Source organism: Lepisosteus oculatus, chromosome 14 (genome assembly GCF_040954835.1).
Source record: "Lepisosteus oculatus isolate fLepOcu1 chromosome 14, fLepOcu1.hap2, whole genome shotgun sequence".
In the NCBI taxonomy this organism is placed as follows: domain Eukaryota; kingdom Metazoa; phylum Chordata; class Actinopteri; order Semionotiformes; family Lepisosteidae; genus Lepisosteus; species Lepisosteus oculatus.
The window spans coordinates 26,646,518-26,654,828 of NC_090709.1; the positions used below are offsets into that span (position 1 = coordinate 26,646,518).

Below are 8,311 nucleotides of genomic sequence, written 5' to 3' on the forward strand. Positions count from 1 at the left end.
AACAGGACATTGTGCACATGTCTGCAGAACATCACGTCCAAGTTTAAGGACAAGTATCCTTTTTATTGTTGTTGCTGCCTCCGGTTTACATTTGGCGATGTAAACCAGATTCAGAAAAAAATAATTTGAACAACCTTATTCCCATGCTTACTCGAAGGCGCGGTGGCCAAGTGGTAAGGCGTCGGTCTCGTAAACCAAAGAGCGTGGGTTCAAACCCCACCCGTGCCTGTTTCATTTGTCACCGCTTTTCTTTAGTTTCAAAGTCTTAAAAAAACTCGCAATGTAGGGATCTCAATAGTAAGAGAACATAACTTTCGCCAGTGATTAGTATTCTTGCATATCCTGCCTTGTTTTTTAGTCGACAAAGCTTGTTTCTCTTCACACCCATCTTCTGAATGATCGCCTCAGCATTGGGAAGGAACGTGCGCTTTGTACAGCCCCCGACTCCATGGTCTGATCACAAACAGATCGGGTGAGCTGTCAGTCCAGGTTGGAAGGAACGTTCGAAAGCACTAAAAATCTGACTTAGAAACGAGAAGACCGTGTTTTTTTAAACGAGTAAACGATAAAATAATATACTGCCTGCAAGACTATGTCAAGTTCAAGTTCAAGTTTAAAGTTCAAGTTCAAGTTTATTTTCATTATACTCATACACAGGTATATGGTATAACGAAATGCTATTTAGCAAGCTCTCGGACATAAGTAGTACAAAGAAGAAAACACAACAACAATACAATTGTATAACAAAAGAAAGACAGAGACAACAGCCGATGTGCAAAAAACAACAGGCAGCGTGCAAAACAACAAAAAGGTAACAGGTTATGTGCAAAAACATGCATCAAAAGAATGAAATAAAGGGATAGAAATGATGGGGAGTGAGCTTTTGACATGTATGGTAGAGGTAGATTTTCAATGTGTGTTTGGGTTTTTGGTAAGAAAGAAGGCACCGTGAGGTTCAGATCATAGGTGAGAAGTGAGGAGAGAGTGAGAGAGGCTGGGAGTTTAATAGTTTGATAGTGCGGGGTAAAAACTGTTTCTGAGTCTGGTAGTCCGGACCCGAATGCTCTGGTACCGTTTTCCATGTCATGCTAAACGCCACAAATTGTGTTTGTCCAGTCGTATCAATCATCCTAAAGTTACAGAAAATTGGATGCGACTGGTGCAATCAGCACACATTTTTTCAGGATAGTCGAGCAGTTTAAAACAGCAAATTCACAGCTTCGTGTCTTTTAAGCTTTGTGTTTCACTCTCCAAATAGAGGCAGGGGTTCAAATCCCACTCCCGACAGTCAGGCGTTTTACCCTGTCTTTTTTGCCTGCTTTTACACTGTTTCAGTCTTGTTGTGCTCGCTGACAATCACAGTACGAGGAAAACGGAGAAACTGCTTAGCAAAAACATAACGGACAGAAAAAAGCTTCATAAACATGTGAATGTGATTAGCAGCAGTAAGGTATGCATTCAAATGTTTAAGGCTGATTTATAACAGCAGCAGAAGAAAGTTGCAGCACAATGCAATTTGTGAGAATTCATGGGTTTTTATGCTGCTTGGACTTCTTTCAAGCCTATGAGGTGACCCCCGTTTTATTTTCATTTTCAAACTTCAGAACCGAATAACAAAAAGGTTTCATGTGTGACAGCATTCCGTTGCAAATACCGTTTCCACGATGTATTCAGCGACGGGAATGAAATATTTTAGTGCTGGCTCAAATGCGAGGAATTTCAGAAAAACCTGGAAAAGCAACGCTTGCAGTAAATGACATATCTAAAGCGTGTAGTCAGCATGAACAGAACAACGCAATGCTCTGTAAAAACGATCTGAAGCCGCAATTACTCTTTTATCTCAGGTAGTTCATTCCGATACGATGTTTCCGCAGACTAAATGAAATGCCGAACTCCAAACATGTTGTTGCCATTATTGTACTCCTGCTGAAAGAAGAAAGAAAGAAAGGTGTCCTAAATGAACTTTGTCGCCCGTGGGAGATGTCAAGTGCATTGGACATGAAAAGTTCCCGATAAAACCCATTTCTGTACGTTTCTCTTAGTGTCGGGGCTCCTATTGAATGTAAAGGAGGCAACATGCTCAGCCAGCCGACTCAGCGCTAACCTAACGCAGGTGTCTCAGAGCGGAATTATTCAGAACAGGAGCCTCTACTTCTTTGTATACTGAGCTTTCGGGTGAACGTCAAAGTGAAAGACAAATTCGCAATTTTCACTTTTTGATTAAGGAACAAGAAAACACCATCCTTCAAACTGGATTCAGACCAGGGACATAAGACATACTCGCTGTTTTTTCTACAGTTTTAAGAGCTAGCAACTGAGCTATCGAGAGGTCTAAAATAAACGTTTTGTCACACGCGTAGCCCAATGTAGTGTAGTGTTCCTCTTTATTTAAATCCCAGTTCGACATCAAAATACTCACTCCCCATAGTCTCGTTTAGTAGAAGAAATGCAGGCTTCTACTCTATTAACATCAAGAGTTCTTCTAAAACATTTGAAGGGATATCAGTGCAGGCGGAAATTGACTCTTTTTCTTTATGATTTGGTCATATGATTTTTCTTCATATGATTTGGTTTTGATTTTGAATCGTTATATTATTAAGTTTGTGCTTTCTCTGTTTTTATCGTATTGTGAACTTATTTTTTAAACAAATGCTTACAAAGGCAAACAGGGCACACAGTACAAGCTAAATACCCCAGACTGCGTGTAAAGTCCTCCTTGAGGTATGCTTTCAAAATAGCTGCACCAGGCACTTGGACACAGATAAACACAGGGATTTAAAATTCAGGAATATGAATGGTCAATTGCATACAGTTGGGTTTTTTTCGTTTTGTATTTAGCGATTTGTGTATAAATCTTTTAACAATTCATTAAAATGCTAACAATATGTAAAATAAAAACAACAGCAACGTTAAATGCCAAGGAGACGGGCAGTTTTTTTTTACAATCAGATTCCAATCTCTAATGCTGTGTTTGAGAGCTGTGTGTGAGAGCTTACTGTACATAACTTTCCTTTTCTCACATTTTCTGAAAACTATTCCAAAGGGGCACCTGTCACGGACGTCCAAAGGGACTAGCCATGGGGAGTAGGAGAGCGGAAAAAGACCCATATGCGTAGCGGCGAGACGGGAAAAAGGCCCGGGCTCATTAGTGCAAAGAGTTCAGGAATGCCGTAAAGAAACCTATGCCTTCTCGGCCTTTTGGCTAAGATCAAGTTCAAGTGGCATGCCCGCAGTTCTTGTCTTTCCAAAGGTCTAGAAGGCGATCGAAGATTCTGAAGAGTGCTTGAGCTGGTATCGCTCTAGGTTGAGCCTAGGGGGTTAAGGCCAAGCAGCAGCTGAGCTGGGTGGAATCCGGCATCAACGTTCTCTCTCTCTGCTCTCTCCTCTCCTCTCCCCTCCCCCTTTCTCTTGCTCCGCCTCCTTGGCCTCTTGCCTGGAAGTGGGTACACGTGGCCTGCCCGCGGTGCTTGCTTTCTTCCTCGAGACTCGGAAGCGCTATCCGCTCCCTCTCTCTCTCGCTCTCTCTCTCTCCCTCTCTCTCTGCCTCTCTCTCTGCCTCCTTGGCCTCTTGGCTGGGAGTAGGTACACGTGGCCTGCCCGCGGTGCTTGCTTTCCACCTCGAGGCTCGGAAGCGCTATCCGTTCCCTCTCTCTCTCGCTCTCTCTCTCTCTGCCTCCTTGGCCTCTTGGCTGGGAGCAGGTACACGTGGCCTGCCCGCGGTGCTTGCTTTCCACCTCGAGGCTCGGAAGCGCTATCCGCTCCCTCTCTCTCTCGCTCTCTCTCTCTCTGCCTCCTTGGCCTCTTGGCTGGGAGCAGGTACACGTGGCCTGCCCGCGGTGCTTGCTTTCTTCCTTGAGACCCGGAAGCACTTTCCGCTCTCCTCTCTCTCTCTCCTCCTGCGCCTGCACCTAGCTGGGCTTTGCCCACAAGGACAAAGGCCAGGGCTCCCTCGCTGCTCCCTTTGCTCTCTCTCTTTCCCTCCTTTTTTTTTTCTCCCTCAAAGATGGCAGACAAGAGGACATTGATCCGGTTCCACTGGACAAAGAAGACGGAGCCGATGCCGACTGCAAAGGCCTTCTTTATGACCTTCCTGCGAGGAATCTTGCAGTTGGTGGCCGGAGATCTCTACTGCCTCCAGGACAACAAGGCAGAGAGATACATGGAGGCCTAAATGGCTACGGATGCATCGTACGAAAAGGCAACGAGACTGATCAGGGAGAAAGGTAAGCACCCTGGTTTCTCTGATTACAGGCCGGAGCCGATGAGGAAGACGAATCAGAGGACCATCACGGTTTGCACATACAATCCCTACGTACCAGCGGAACGGGTAACAGCGTACCTAGGGAGGTATGTAACCGTGGTGGGAAAACCGACAGAGATCAGGGACAAAGGCGTCTGGTACGGCAAACGCCAGTACCGAGTCCTCCTGAAGGAGGACCCAGAGGGCGTTGACGGTTTCCAGCACCCCCCGGCTCGCTTCAACATCGGAGCCGACAGGGGGTACCTCTACTACCCCAAGATGCCGGATTTTTGCAGCAAGTGCAGACAGTCCGGCCACAAGACAAACACATGTGACATCATCAGATGTCACAACTGCAATGAGGACGGGCACCTGGCAAAAACCTGCCGGGCAGCCAAAAAGTGCGACGGATGCGGCGCCGAGGGACACCTCCTTCGCCAATGTAAGGTAAGCAAACCTTCGTTTGCGCAGGTGGTGGAAGCCGGCAGGCAGAAACCGGTCTCCAGACAAAGGGAGAGGGCTGAGAACAAAGAACCCGCACCTCCCCCGCTGAGAACCGAAACTGCCGAGGCCACACCCCCAGCCGCATCGGTGCCACAAGATGGCCGCCAGGAAGAGGGACAAGACGGCCGACCGGAGTAAGGGTCCTGGATAACTCCCAGCAAAAAGGGAAAGCGATAGCGGGAGAAGAGACCCAGGGTGGACCCACTTTCGGAAGGACAGAAAAAAAGAGTGGTAAGGGAAAACCGTTTCCTCGTCCTAGAGGAAACAGAACTTTCTTCCCTCGAGGCCCAGGAACAACCGGAGGAGGCTCCCCAGGAAACGGAACCCCCCTCCCCCGAGTCCCACGGACAAAAGGAGGAGGCAGCCCAGGAAGAGGTAACCCCCTCCCCCGAGGCCCAGGGACAACAGGAAGAGGCATCACAGGAAGTTGGAACCCCCTCCCCCGAGGCCCAGGAACAACAGGAAGAGGCAGCCCAGAAATTGGAGCCCCCTTCCCCCGAGGCCCAGGAGAAACTTGAGGCCCCCGAAACTCCCGGAGAAAGGGAAGAAAGGAGCCTTCCCGAAGCGGTGGCGGAGAGTATCCTCGAGGACGACGAGGATTATTTCGAAGCCGGCCTGGAGCCCGGACTGATGGTAGGGCTGGACCTGTCCAGCATGTTTACATTTCAGTCCCCAGCGAAACCTGGAGGGAGCCCAGCATATTCCCCCCAGGACCCGAACGAGAGGAGTTACATCTAGGCTAAACAGTGCCCAGATGTAGACTCCCAAGTTTCAACTGTAAGTACAGAGAGGAGGTTTAACTTTCACTAGTTTAACCATGACTGTGAAACTAACCTTCCTAACAACTAACGTGAGAGGGCTGAGAGACCCCGTGAAAAGACGGGGAGTCTTTCATGATCTGGCCTCAAAGTCTTTCTCAGTTTGTTTCTTACAGGAGGTCCACCTGAAGGATGAAAGCGACAAGCTGACATTCACCAGGGAATGGACGAAGGGAGAATCATGCTGGAGCGTAGGAGGGGTCCACTCTTCCAGAGTGGGAATTCTCCTCGGAAACCCAGAGATGACGCTGGTTTCCTCCTTCTCGGTGGTGCAGGGCCAGATCCTGGTCGCAGACATCGACTGGAGGGGGCAGAAGTTGAGAGCAATTAACGTCTATGCTCCAACAGAACCCTCTATCCTGAAGGAAGTGTTTGCTGACCTGGCCAGCTGCTGCACCACCAACAGACAGATGGTGCTCGGCGGGGACTTCAACGTCGACCGGGAGAAGGGGAGCGACGCTAGCTCGGCAGAGCTGGAGTCGCTACTCAAGCAGTTCTCCCTGGTAGACGGCTTCAGACGGTGCCGCCCTAACGACGCCGGAACGACCTGGAAAAACTCCCTGGGAGTGTGCACCCGCCTGGACTACATCTTCCTGCACACGACCTGCTCCCTGGAATCGGCGACGGTGTCCCCGGCGTGGTATTCCGACCACGGTCGCTTGACGGTGGTGGCTAACACCAGCCTGCCGGCATTCGGTCGTGGGTACTGGAAGCTGAACTGGGAGATACTGGAGGAAGACGACTTCAGGGCACTGTTCCGGAAAGACTACGCGAGCTGGGTTGATCTGAGAGACGGCTACAGCTCCGTGGTGGAATGGTGGGAGTCGGTGAAGGACGGGACCCGAACCCTGGCGCAGACGTACTGCAGACGGAAGGCGGCCAGGGAGAGGACTGAAGCTGCACGTCTCCAGAGGCAACTCGAGGAGGAGTACAGCTCGGCTAACGGGGGAGGAGCCTTCAATTCAGCCCGGGCACGGGACCTGAAGGAGAGGCTCCGCAAACTGCACACCGAGAAAGCCAAGGCTTTCCTGGTCAAGGCACAAAGGGAGCATTATGAAAATAATGAAACCTGTTCCTCCTATTTCTTCAACCAGGTCCGGGGAGCCCAGAAAAAGAGGGTGATCCACAGCCTGAGACGGGGAGATGGAGAGGAAGTGCTGGACGAGAGCGACAAAGTAGAAGCAGCCACCGCTTTCTACACGGAGCTCTTTTCAGAAAAGCAGACGGAGGTGGAGGCAGGCGATGCTTTTCTGGAGGGGCTGAAGGCACGAGTACCGGAGGAGGTGAGGGAGGACTTGGAGGGTCCGATAACGGCCGAGGAGCTGAAGGCGGCGTTCTTGTCCATGGAGAATGGCAAGGTGCCGGGGCCGGACGGACTCCCCAAGGAATTCTACACCTGCTTCTGGGACACCCTGGCGGCAGATCTGGTGGAAGTGGTGCAGGAGATCTTCCGCCGGGGGAAACTCGGAGACACCATGAGGGAGGGCATCATCTCCCTGCTCTTCAAGGGAGGAGACGCCGCCGACCTCAAAAACTGGAGGCCGATCACGATGCTCTGCGTGGACGTAAAGATCCTGTCCAAGCTCCTGACCGGCAGACTGAGAACCACCCTCCCCCACATCATCCACAGCGACCAGACGTGTGGAGGGGCGATCCGTCAGCTGGAACCTCCAGCTGACCAGAGACGCCATCGCCTGGGCCGAGGACCGGAACGTACCCATGATGGTGGTCAGCCTGGACCAGGAGAAAGCCTTCGACAGAGTGAACCACAGCTATCTGTTCAGGGTGCTGGAACGCTTCGGTTTCGGAGAGAGTTTCAGCCGCTGGATTCAGATTCTGTACTCTGACGTGGGCAGCAGAGTGAACGTGAACGGAATCCTGGGGGATTTCATTCCCCAGGAATCCAGAGTACGACAGGGCTGCCCCCTTTCACCCCTTCTCTATGTTCTCTTCACAGAGCCCTTAGCAGAGGCGGTGAAACGGGACCCCATCATCGACGGCCTGGAGATACCGGGAGGCGCGGGGGAAACCCTGAAGATCTCCCAGTACGCCGACGACACAACGCTGTTCCTGATGTCAGACAGGGGGTTGAGGAGGGCCCTGCAGGTCATGGAGCAATACTCCAGAGCCTCGGTGTCGAAGCTCTACCGCCGAAAGAGCAAACTGAAGTTCTTCGGGCCCTGGAAGCACAGGACGATGGCGCCGGAGGGTCTCGAGCTCTGCACGGAGCCCCTCAGAATACTGGGGGTTTCCTTCCAGAGCCGGGACAACGAGACCAACAACTGGACCGAGAGGATCTCCAGGGTGAACGCCAAGCTGGGTCTGTGGAAAACGCGGTCGCTGTCCTACACAGGGAAAGTGATGGTGTTGAAAGCAGACGTCCTGCCGGCTTTGGTTTACCTGGCGGTGGTGTACCCGCTGCCGGCTAGATTCAGACGAGCGCTGCAAGGGATGATCTTCGACTTCGTCTGGGGCGGCAGGTACGAGTACATCACGAGAAACCGGATGTGTCAGCCGGTCGAGAAAGGGGGTCGAGATGTCCCACATTTCCCCCTGAAACTCGACTGCATCTTTTACTGCAACCTCTGTCGGGTGCTGCGGGAGCCCATCGGCCACAAGTACCAGTACTTTGTCAGGCTGTGGCTCTCCATCCCGATGAGGCACTTGGTCCAGTGGTCAAACACTGGGCCCAAGGCAGAGAGGCGACCAAAGTTCTACACCCACGCTGTCAAGTGGAGCAGGAGGTACG

The 8,311-nt window shown here is 51.2% G+C and overlaps 1 non-coding gene across 1 annotated transcript; it reads left to right on the forward strand.

The window, feature by feature from the left end:
- The first annotated feature begins 156 nt into the window (after positions 1 to 156).
- Positions 157 to 228, forward strand: trnat-cgu (transfer RNA threonine (anticodon CGU)). Its single transcript has one exon. It is a non-coding gene; the product is annotated as a tRNA-Thr (tRNA).
- Positions 229 to 8,311: the final 8,083 nt, after the last annotated feature.